Raw genomic sequence first — 13,068 nt, 5'->3', positions numbered from 1 at the left:
AGTGATTTCAGGCGTTAGAGGCAAGAAGGGATAGCCAAAAGTGGAAGAAAGTATGTGCAAGGGAGAAAACATGAAGAAAACAAGGAAAAGCACACACAGACAAGTGTGCATACACACAAGTTTGTGTGCGTGCGCAGAAGAGGAAATTAGCATGTGTGCGTGCGCACAAGCACCTGTGCGTACGCACAGGAGGACTTTTAGCAAAGTGTGCGTATGCACACATCTGTGCGTACGCACAGGACCCTGCACGTGATTTCATTAATGAAACACGTGCTGCGCGATTTCTGAGGGCTTCTGGCCCAATTTTGGAAACTCCAATGCTGAATTAAAGTGCTATATGAAGGGGATATCAACACATTAGGTATGATTAGGTTTTCATTAGGTAGAATTAGCTTAGGAAGCTTCCATAGGAGTAGGAGTAGGAGTAGAGTAGAATTGCTCTCTTAGGGTTTCATTTCCATCTTCATGTAGCATTTTATAGCAAGTTTGATTTTGGATTTTGCTTCTTTGATTGTAAGTACTCTCAATTTCTTCTTTATTTATAGCACTCTTACTTTCATTTCCTTTTGGTTCAAGTTACTTGTTCATAATTACAATTTTGAATTTCTTGAAGTTTTGATTAATGAATTTAATGCTTTATGCTCACTTTATGTTTGATTGCTTGTTTATATTTGATTTTGTGAATGGTTGGTTATAGTTTTTCTTTTTCCCTTACAAATTTTTTCATGTTTTACTTTTATACACACAAGGTGTTTGTGAAAATGCCAATTATGAGTTTTGAGTAGATTTTCACACCTTGGCTTGGGATTTGAGTTCCTAGGGTACTAGAGTCATAATGTCCGACATTTAGTGGTAATTATTGGGTAGTTAGTTGACTCTTATTTCCTTTTACGCTAGCTTTTTATCAACTAGTTTGGTGAGTCAGCTAGGACTTATGGATTAAGGTCAATTATGCTCGCTTGACTTACTCCTCGATGTAAGGGGTTAACTAGGTGAGATTGACTCATCATAATTACCATAGTTGTGGTTATGGTGATGATAGGATTCCTTGGACCCTCATTCCCAAGTCAAGGCTCTTTTATGCATATCTTAGCACTTTTACTATTTTTGACCTCATCTTCTCTTTAATTGCATTAATCTCAATTTTGATCATCTCTTGGTTGTTAAATTTCTTAAGTTCTCTTAATCTTTTGTTCTTTGATTGCAAAACCCATTTTGTCCCCTTAAAAACCGAAAGAGAAACACTTTCAATTGTGTCCTAGGGAGAACGACTCGAGGTTGAAAGAATCTCAGTTTATATTTGATTTGAATTAAACTTTGATGTTTGGGATTGAATTTCCGGTTTGCGCTATACTTGCAACGAATCGCTTATTCTTCTTTTGAGAAATTTCAAACTGGTGCAAATATTAACTCATCAGCCCACTATTAACTATTATACATAGTTGGAAAGTTCTGAATGTCAGCTTTCTAACGTAGCTAGAAGCACCTCAAATTGGACCTCTGTAACTCAAGTTATGCTCCTTTGAAGGGGACAAGGTCAACCTGCCAGGGTCGCAGGCGTTATTACTGGCGTTACCAGCTTTACTAACGCTGAGACTTGGCGTTGGCAGCATTAGTGGCGTTAACAATGCCAGATTCTGAAGCTCAAACTTAATGTCCACGCCATACTATTATATATTGGTGGAAAGTCGATATCTACTTTCCATTTCCTTTCGAAGAGCATCATTTGGAGCTCTACAGATCGAGTTATACTCCATGGAAGATGAAGAGGTCAACTAGCCTTAGTACAGGTTGATACTATGTTCATCTTTTCACTTTTGGGTAAGTTTTCTCCCTCAAATTTAGTGTCCACCATGTAGTGCCATATATGCATGGAAAGCTCTAGATTCCTACTTTCCAATGCCACTAGAATCACTTCATTTGGAGCTTTTTATCTCAAGTTATTCTTGTTTGAAGAAGACTCGGTCAAGTTGTGATGAGCGGATATTTTATACACTTTTTGGCATCACTTTCATATAGTTTTTAGTGTTTTTTATTTAGTTTTCATTAAGTTTTTATAGGTTTTAGTGTTAAATTCATATTTTTGGATTCTACTATGAGTTTTTGTGTTTTTGGACAATTTCATGTATTTTATGGCTGAAATTAAGAAGTTGGAGCAGAAGTCTGATTCAGAGATAGAAAAAGCACTGCAGATGCTGTCTGGATCTGACCTACCTGCATTCAGAAGAGCTTTTCAGGAGCTAAAGAAGTTTAAATTGTGATCTATCAATGGCTATGGAAAGCTGACTTTTAGAGCTTTCAAGCAATATATAATAGTCCATACTTTGCTTCGGATTAGAAAGCCCAAAACTGGTGTCCATCGCCAGCTACCTGCCTCTTTCCAGGCGTCCAGCGCCCAAAGAGCAGAGACCAATGTATAAACACCCAAAGACGACCCACTAGCTGACGTTCCACTTTCAAGAGACCTCATAGCACGTGGATCTCATTAAAGCTCAGTTCAAACACTCACCAAGTAGGTCCCAGAAGTGGATTTTAGCACTAAATAGATTGTTTTACCCCTACTAGTCCTCTGTTTAGTATTTAAAGTAGAAAATTACTCTTTGTTAAGGATCTTCAGCCCTATATTCATTTTCACCATTGTATTTTACTTTTAGTATGAGTTTCTAAACCTCCAAGGTTGAGAGGAAGAGCCCTGCTGAGTCCTATGAATTAATAAAAGTACTACCATTTCTCTTCGATCCGTATTTGATTAATTATAAGATGTATATTCGTTCTTCATCACTATGAATATGTTGAACTAGCATAAGGTTATCACATTCTACATGGGTGCAGAGTGCGTCTGTCCTCGGACAATGATGAACCGCCAGCCTGAATATACGTCTCTCAAACGGCTAATCCACGACTTCGTTGGGGACTTCTCGAGACATCAATTCAGCCGATTTTCGGAGAGATTAGGGTCTTTGTTGTAGAGACTAGAACCAGTACGAGCTTCACCCTCAATCAGAATGGATCCGCACTAAACCTGGGGTTCAGATCTGAAGGAGTATTGGCAGCTTCTCAAACCAGTGTCAATCACATACAGCCTGCCATTGAAGAAATCACTCACAAGCAAAGGAAGCAGTAATACCAGAGTTAATTCAGAAAGACAAAGCAACTCCAATCCTCAACTATATTCCTATCACTCTTTTCACAGTTTACACAACTTTTGAGTTCTAATTGCTCTTTTTCTTTATTCCATTTAATTCCTTATTCCTACTTAACATCCAAATATTTGATATAAAAACTAATTTATACATTGCTATTGCAACTTCAAATCAACAACCTTCTGATCTGCCTGACTAAGACCTGTAAGATAACCATTGCTTGCTTCAAACCACAATCCTCGTGGGATCGACTCTGACTCACTCAGGTATTACTTGGACGACCCAGTGCACTTGCTGGTACACTAGTACGAAGGTATGGGGTTCGTACGGATCAAGTTTTTGGCGCCGTTGCTGGGGATTGTTGAGTTTGGACAAACTGAAGGATTGTCTTGCTCCCTAGATCAGGTACTTTATTTTTTGATCATTTTTAATTGAGTTTTTATTCTATTTGAATCCTTTAATTTTATTTTCTTCTTCTTTAAATTTTCGAAAACATTAAAAGCTTTTCAAAAATAATTTTTATTTTATTTGTTTAATCCTTTTTCTTTGTTTGAGTCTTTTGTGTTTGTTCTTGCTAGAATTTTCATTTTCTTCAAGTCTTTCTTTCTAAAAATTTTTCAAAAATAATTTTTCTTTGTTTAAATCTTGTTTTAATTTTTAAGTTTGGTATTTTCCTGTAAATTTTCTTGTGTTTTTCAAAAATTTTGTCTTGGTTTTCTAAAAATTTTTTAGTTGGGTGTTCTTTTTATGTTCTTGAGTTCTTTGAGTCTTTAAATTTTGTTTTTTGTGTTCTTGTGAGTCTTCAAAGTGTTCTTGAGTTTTGTATGTGTTTTGATCTTAAAATTTTTAAATTTGGTGTCTCCTTGTGTTTCCCTCCAAATTTTCGAAAATTTGGGTGCACTAGATCTAAAAATTTTAAGTCTTGTGTCTTTTTTGTGTTTTTCTCTTACATCATAAAATTCAAAAATAAAAAAATAATAAAAAATATCTTTTTTATTTTTATTTTAAGTAATTTTCAAAATTTTAAGTTAAAAATTCAGATTTTAATTTTAAAATTTTTATCTTATCTTATCTTAATTTTAAAATTCAAAAATAAAATCTTTTCAAAATCAAAAATCATATCTTTTTCAAAATCTTATCTTATCTTATTTCAAATTTAAAATTCAAATTTCAATTTTAAAAATTAAACCTTTTCAAAATTCAAATATTTTTCAAATGTTCAGCTTATTTTGTTTCAAATTCAAAATTCCAAAATTCAAAATTTAATTTTCAAATCTCAAATTTTACATTCAAATCTTTTTAATTTTAAAACTTATCTTTTATTAACTTTCTTATCGTTTCTATCTTATCTTTTCTTTTTAAATTTTAAAATTAAATCTTTTTCAAATATTTTTAATTTCTTATTAAATATTAATTTCAAATCTTTTTTTATCTTATCTTCTATCTTATTTTTAAATTCAAATCTTTTCTTAATCACTTCTTTCTCTCTCTTCTTTTTCAAAACTTCTTAACTAACTTCTTCTCTTTTCTAATTTTCGAAAAATCTCTTCTTCTTCTCTCTCTTCTATTTTCAAAATTTAGTAATTAAATTTTAATTTCTTTTTTTATTTTCGATTTAAATAAAAAAACAATTTAATTATTATTTATCTTTTCTACTTTTATCTCTTCTTCTACTCCTTCTATCTTCTTCCTTCTTCATCTTCTACCTTTCTTAATCATGAACCCATGTTGGAATGAGAAGTTCAGGAGAACTCTGGGATCTTACACAAATTCCACTGCTGACTTCTATGAAAGAAGTATTAGCATACCTCACATCAGAGCTAGTTGCTTTGAACTCAATCCTCAACTTATTACTCTGGTGCAGCAAAACTGCCAGTATTCTGGGCTTCCTCATGAATAACCTATAGAATTCCTGGCAGATTTTCTAAGGATTGCTGACATAGTATACAGTGAGGGAGTAGATCAAGAAGTCTACAAATTATTGCTTTTTCCTTTTGCAGTAAAGGACCAAGCAAAAAGATGGTTGGATAACCAGCCTAAAGCTAGTTTAAAAACTTGGAAACAATTAGAGGACAAGATTTTAAACCAATACTTTCGCCCAAGAAAGATGAACCAGCTAATACTGGACATCCAAGTCTTCAAACAAGGAGATGGTGAATCTCTTTATGATGCTTGGGAGAGGTATAAGAGGATGCAAAGAAAATATCCCACTGAAATATTTTCAGAATAGGTAGAGTTAGACATCTTCTACTATGGGCTTTTAGACATGGCTAGAATGTCCTTGGACCACTCTGCTTGTGGTTCCATGCACATGAGAAAGACCATTGGAGAGGCTCGAGAGCTTTTTGAGACAGTTGCCACTAATCAGCATCTGTACTCATCTCTTGAGACCTCTATAGAAGGAGAGGTTAAGGTGGTATTTGCTGAACCTAACCCTCCAAAACAGGTGATAAACCCCAATTTTGTAGTTTATCTTGTGCTTATTTTAGGGGATTTTATCAACTTTTCCCACATTTATTCAATGAAATAGCATGATTTTGTAATTCTCCCTTAATTTGTGCTTAAGTGTAAAAACATGCTTTTTAGGCCCTAAATTGGTGATTTTAATTCACTTTAATTCCATTCGATACCTTGATGTGTTTGTTGAGTGATTTCAGGTTCATAAGACAAGTATTGGATGGAAGAAGTGAAGAGAAAGGCATGCAAAGTGAAAAATTCATGAAGAACTGAGCTTTTGGAGAATTGAGGGCCACGCGCACGCATCATGCACGCGTACGCATGCATTGAAGATTTGTAAGCCACGTGCACGCGTCACCCACGCGAGGAGTTTTGGCCAACGACACACACGCGTCACCACGCTTACGCGTGACGCTTGGCACGTGACTCACTTAAAGTGAACTTATTGGGGGTGATTTCTGAGCTGCCCAGACCCAAATCCAACTCGTTTATGAGGGTATTCATGCAAAATTCAAGGTTGAGCAAAGAGGGAGCACTTAGTTAGTCATGATGAGCCTTTAGTTAGTTTTCTAGAGAGAGAAGCTCCCTCTTCTCTCTAGAATTTAGTTAGGATTGGGTTAATTTCTCTTAGATCTAGATTTGATTACTTGATTTCATCTTATTTCCTCTACAATTCCTTGTTCTAATACTTCAATTCTTCTTGGTGCTTTTGTTAATTTCCATTTTCATGCTCTCTTTTATGTTGATGAACCATTGTTGGATCTTGATTTGTTCTAATGCAATTTTATGTTTCCATGTCTTCTTTTATGTTTATTTTTATTGCTATTGTTAATTTTTTTCTCATGATGATTATGGATCATGTTAATTCTTGCATTTTGTGATGTTTACTTTTATTGCACACTAGGTGTTTGATAGAATGTTTCTTCTAATTTTTGAGTAGTTTCCTTTACTCTTGGCCTAGGCAAAGGGAATTGAGTGACCTTGAGTCATTGGGTCTCATTGAATTGGTGATTTGAGAACTCTTAGTGATCAATTTGATAACCATTGACTCTAGCCTACTACTAAGTTAATTAGTAGCTAGGTTAGGACTTATGGATTGATGTTGATCAAGCCATTTGACGTACGTCGAGCCTAGGAGTAGATATTACGTACTTAAGGCTTTTGTAAGTAGACTTAATGAGCTTAGTTCCTCATAGTTGTCAATACATGGTTTGTAGACAAGGATGGTGATCTCAATTACCTATGTCTAGCCAAGAGTTCTTTACCTTGCCTTTATTAATTCTCGATTTACTCTTCTTGTCATTTAAATTCTTGTCTATTTAATTTCTTGCCCCTTTTATAAACCAAACCCCTTGTTCCTTCATAGCCAATAATTGACCACTTCATTGTAATTCTTTGTGAGATGACCCGAGGTTTCAATACTTCGATTAATTCTTATTGGGGTTTGTACTTGTGACAAAACCAAATTTTTGATTAGGAGGATCGCTTGTTGGTTTGGAAGCTATGCTTACAATGAAGAAATTCTTTTTATAAGAGAAATTCTAAACCATCAACTAAAAACCTTTCATCAAAATGGTGCCGTTGCTGGGGAACTGCAATGGTGCTATGTTATTGGCTATTGTATATATTGTGAATATGTTTGCCTTTTTCTTCTTTGTTAGTTGTTGCTAGTTGTAGGACTTTGCTTTCTTTATTTAGTTATATTTTTATTTTCTCTAGTCACCATGAATTCTCATCACTTTGGCTATGAGTTGGGTTCAAACTATGTTGTAGGAAATGGAAGCTTCAATGAGGATGTGCATCAAGCATTTTGGAAATCAACGGTAGGAGGAGCCCCAAGCTTATGGACAACCTTCTTGGCAACAACCTCCTTCCGAATCAAGTTTGACAAGAGTGCTTGGGGACATGACTATTCTCCTCACGGAGATGCGCAAGGACCAAAAGGCATTTTATTTCATCTAAGCCGTTTAAGCGTCACCCCAACATGACTACTCTCCGGATTCTTATGAGTATAATCCAAATCCTAATGCATACCAATCTAATGTATGTGATGACCCTTATTGTGATTGTCAACCACAACCACCACATACATATGACTCCTTCCTTCAACATAGCCCTCAATAACCATACTCACAAGCTTCATACCACCATCCACCTCCATATGACTCCAACCCATATACACCATACCAACCACCATATGAACCATATCCAGAGCCACCACCACTCCAACACCAATACTCCTAAGAACCACAAATTTCATGCACACCACCTCAAGGCTTTCACCAATATGAACCACCTTCCAACTATAATACCTCCCCATCCAACAATGAACCCCCTCTTCCACCACCACCTTCATTGGAAGACCTAATACGAAAGCAACAAGAACTTCTAGCTAGGTGTACGAATCATGAAGAAGCGTTCAAGGAGCTAGAAGCCAAGATGGCTATCATAGCGGAAGCCGTTAGCAACACGGTCTCATCCCGCCTAAGCCAATGCGATCAAGGCACTCCCATTGTTGAATATAGAGAAGAACCCAAAGAGTTTAGTGAGGAAGTGAATTTGGAGCTTTAGGGGGAAGAAGAGGAGTTAAAGCAAGAAGTACAACAAGAGGAGGAGGTAGAGATTATTGAACAAGAGGAAGTAGTGATTGGATGTTTAGGATATATTGAGCACATAGAGAAATCTCAAGCTGAAGAGCCTTTTTCCACGGAGTTTGGAAGGGATGTTAAAGAGGAGAGTGATGTTAAGGATGTGGATAGAGAGTTGAGGGAAATTGATCAAGAAGTAGATTCCACCATTAGTGATTTTTTGTCCACATTGATCAATTCCCTGGATGATCTTGTTGAGCCTTCTCCGATCAGACTAGAAAGCAATGTTGAGGGGGATGTGCAACCTCCACAGCATGTTGTGAGTGAAAAATTAGAAGAAGTGTTCCAAGCAACAAGCCTTCCTATCTCTGATGATTCTGCATCAACATATGATCTTTTTGAGCATGTTGACTCCTTCCCCACTATGCTTGAAATTAATGATGAGGTGGACTTCACTAAACCTCCTATTTATGATTTGAGTGATGGAGAAGAGATAGAAGAATTTGGTGAAGAAGAATGTGAACTTGAGGAAGGTTGGCAAGAGGTAGAGCTTGAAGAATCTTGCCAAGTGGTGGACGCCTCTAGAAGAGGATGGACAGGAGTGGAATGCACTTTATCAAGACCGTTGGGAACTCCTCCACCTAGGTTGCCATTTAATCCTTCATTTGAGTGGGTAAAAATCCTAACTCTTAGCTTTATTATCCCAGTTGAATTTGCTTTGCTTGAAACGGATGGCCAACTTAGGGTGCTTTGTGGAATTAAGCATAAGAGGAGGATGTTTAGTGGTTGGCATTGTAAGTCTAGGCTCATTATGGTGGGAAGCTCAAAATTAAGGAGCATGGATTGGTGTGGTGCTCAATTGGATGGGTCTAGGAGGGTAGTTTGGTCCCTTCATGAGAATTTGTCTTCTCCACCACCCGAATGGAATCAAAGTGATCAAATTGAAGACGGGTGTGAAAACAAAGTATGGGATCTCGGATTACAAGGTGTGGATCAACTTTGGGAGCCTATGGTTTGTGAAGAACTCCATCAAAGCTTGGAGTTATTAACTTTGAATGATGAAGCACGATGGAAGTCCAAGCATTGGTGGATGTTCAAGAATGGATTCAGGCACAAGCCACCTTGATGAAGAGCTCCCCATAAGTCCAACTTAAGGACAATAAACAAAAGTGCTAAGTGGGAGACACCCCACCATGGTAAAATCTTTCCCTTTTTCCTCTTTATAAATATTGGTAATTTAGGTTTAATTTCATATTTTGTTTAGTTAGTTGAGTTTATTTGGGAGTCTAGTAGGTTAAATAAGGTTTTATGATATTTTGGTAGCTGTTTGGAGGCTAGGAATACTTGGTTTGGTGCAAGAACTTGAAAAATTTTGAAAAACAGAGCACCAATCCACGCGTACGCGTGACTCAAGCATTTTCAACCATCCACGCACACGCGTCAACCACGCGTACGTGTGGATGCAAAATTTTCATCTCCAAGCCATTTTCCTGAGAGTTGCGCCTGTACTATGCACGTTTTGTGCCTTTCGCGCAAGTGAACTCATGCGTATGCGTACGCGTTGCTCTCGAAATAACCCATCGACGCGCATGCGTGAATCACGCGTACGCGTCGCATCCATTTCACCCCATCCACGCGCACGCATTGTTTCACACGTACGCGTGGGTCGCCTTTTTTTACACACTTCTTTTCTTCTCTCCTTTCCATTTCTTTTCTTCTTCCCTTCTCCTTCCATTATCTTCCCGTCATCCGACGCTACCAAACACCATGTAACACCATTTCTTTTAGTTAGTTAGTTAGTTTAATTTTTGTTTAACTTTTGTTTTCCATTATAAGTGTTGGATTACTAATCTTGTTTACTATTTACTACTACGGACTACTAATAGGATGTTATCTTAACATCAATTTTGTTTATATTCCTTGTTGGATCCTTTGTTGAGGTTATATTTGGTTACTTGGTTTGGAACTTTTCATGCTTAATATTTTTGAATACCAAGTACATGTTACATTGCCTTCATGCATCTTAACTCTTTGAATTGCATGTTTTGGCCACCATGCATTCATCATCTATTGTTAGGCAATTGTATATTATTGATGCATTGTTTCTTATGTGTTGCTTATTCATGATTGAGCCTTATTTAGCTCACCTATTTCATGCATTGAGATTGTGGAATTGTGAAATTGGATCGAAAACTTACCTAAGTGACATATTTTTGAGCTCTCTAAGCTTTGTGGACCATGCTTTCTATGTGATTGATTTTCACTTTTATATTCTCTTTCTTAAGTTCCATAGTATCTATGTGCTCCACTTCTATGTCACTTAGGAGTTGCAAATAAACTTCAATATGTGTCATCGTTTGATGTGTAAGTTTCACATTCCATCTTGTTCATTAAAGTTATCTTGCACATCAATCAATGTCCATCCATTATCCAATTCACAATTGCTTGACTTTGCTTGAATGATTTTATGCTTCCTTATTGCTTGTCTGGTTGTCTTAACCTACAAGTTCTCCTCAAAGTATCTCAAGCACACTAGAATGAGTGACGTGCATACTTTCTTTGCGTAATTCTGACATATCTCTCTATAATAGTGTGTATGTTCTAAAGGGCGCCTAATTTAGAATTCACACACCTATTTTTCACTAATGTCACACTAATTCACTCACTCCATTCTAGTGATTCACCTCATTCCAACAATGCACACTTCACTTAAGGCTTTTGTAAGTAGACTTAATGAGCTTGGTTCCTCATAGTTGTCAATACATGGTCTGTAGACAAGGATGGTGACCTCAATTACCTATGTCTAGCCAAGAGCTCTTTACCTTGCCTTTATTAATTATTGATTTACTCTTCTTGTCATTTAAATTTATGCCCATTTAATTTCTTGTCCCTTTTATAAACTAAACCCCTTGTTCCTTCATAGCCAATAATTGACCACTTCATTGCAATTCCTTGTGAGACGACCGAGATTTCAATACTTTGGTTAATTCTTATTGGGGTTTGTACTTGTGACAAAACTAAATTTTTGATTGGGAGGATGGTTTGTTGGTTTGGAAGCTATGCTTACAACGAAGAAATTCTTTTTATAAGAGAAATTCTAAACCATCAACTAAAAATCTTTCATCAGCAGGATGGCCGACTGACTCTGCAACTGTAAGCCCTTGCCCAACAAATGCTGGAACTGCAAGAGGCTCTGCGAGAAACTCAGGCTTCTAATAGAAATGAAGAAACACAGTTGAGTCAAACAAGGCAGCACTTATCTAAGCAGATAACAGATGAATGCCAGGCCATCCAACTGAGGAGTGGGAAAACCTTAAGCACCCAACCTCAGTACAATAAAAATAAAAAGCCCATTGAGGATACCCAGGTCTCTGCACAAAATGACTCTGGGTGCTTAAACGCCCAGAGAGACATGCCTTTTGGTGTTGAACGCCAGGAAAGGGCAGAGAGTGGGCGTTTAAACGCCCAAGGGGGCAGCAGCATGGGCGTTGAACGCCCATGCAAAGGAGGTGAGTCACACACTGATAACAACCCTCCTAAGTAAGCTATTGTCCCCCATTCCAACATACAAGGCATTCGGCCTTCATCAACCAAGGTTGATGATTATAAGGCTAAGATGCCATTTCCTCAGAAACTCTGTCAAGAGAACAGGGATAAACAGTTTGCCCGCTTTGAGGAGTATCTCAGAATATTAGAGATAAAGATCCCTTTTGCAGAAGCTCTTGAATAGATACCTTCTTATGCAAAGTTCATGAATGATATTCTAAGTCATAAGAAGGATTAGAGAGAGACACAAATAGTCATCCTTACAGAAGAATACAGTGCAGTCATTCAGAACAGCTTACCAGAAAAGCTTAAAGATCCTGGAAGGTTTATGATACCATGCACTCTAGGTGATGCTTGTACAAGGACAGCTTTATGTGACCTTGGAGCAAGCATCAACCTAATACCTGCTTCACTAATAAAGAAGCTTAATTTGACTAATGAAGTCAAACCAAACCACATGTGTCTTCAACTTGCTGATGGTTCTATTAAGATACCATCAGGAGTAGTTGAAGACATGATTGTCAGGGTTGGACCCTTTGCCTTTTCCACTAACTTTGTGGTATTGGACATGGAGGGGCACAAGAGTGCATCCCTTATCCTAGGAAGACATTTCCTAGTTATAGGATGGACCTTCATTGATGTTAAAAAAGGGGAAGTAACCCTGAGAGTCAATGAGGAAAAGTTCGTCCTGAATACTGTCAAGGCTATATAGCATCCAAACATTCTTGAGGAATGCGTGAGCATTGGCTTCATTGATTCCCTGGTGGAAGAAGTCAACATGGCCGAAAGCTTCAAAGAAAGGCTAGATAATATCCTTGAGGATACTCAGCCTAATTCAAAGGAACCTCTGGAAACCTCTGAGAAAAAGGAGAAGCCTTCAAAGCTTGAGCTTAAGCCACTACCATCCACCCTGAAATATGCATTTCTAGGAGATAGAGATAACTTTTCTGTGATCATAAGCTCTACCTTAGAGCCACAAGAAGAAGAAGCACTCATTAAAGTGCTCAAATCACAATGGACTGCCCTTGGGTGGACTATAAGTGACCTTAAGGTCATTAGCCCTGCCCGATGCATGCATAAAATCCTTTTGGAGGATAATGCCAAACTAGTGGTACAACCATAGAGGCGTTTGAAACCAGCTATGAAGGAAGTAGTGCAGAAGGAAGTCACTAAGCTCTATGAAGCTCAGATTATTTATCCCATTTCTGACAGCCCCTGGGTGAGCCCTGTCCACGTTGTCCCTAAGAAGGGAGGGATGACAGTGGTTCATAATGAAAAGAATGAGATGACCTCAAAAAGGACAGTTGCAGGGTGGCACATGTGCATTGACTACA

The sequence above is a fragment of the Arachis ipaensis genome, chromosome B10 (assembly GCF_059453495.1).
Source record: "Arachis ipaensis isolate K30076 ecotype BB chromosome B10, ASM5945349v1, whole genome shotgun sequence".
NCBI classification, from domain to species: Eukaryota; Viridiplantae; Streptophyta; class Magnoliopsida; order Fabales; family Fabaceae; genus Arachis; species Arachis ipaensis.
The sequence above is the reverse complement of the archived record's forward strand: the minus strand, read 5'-3'. Positions refer to the sequence as shown.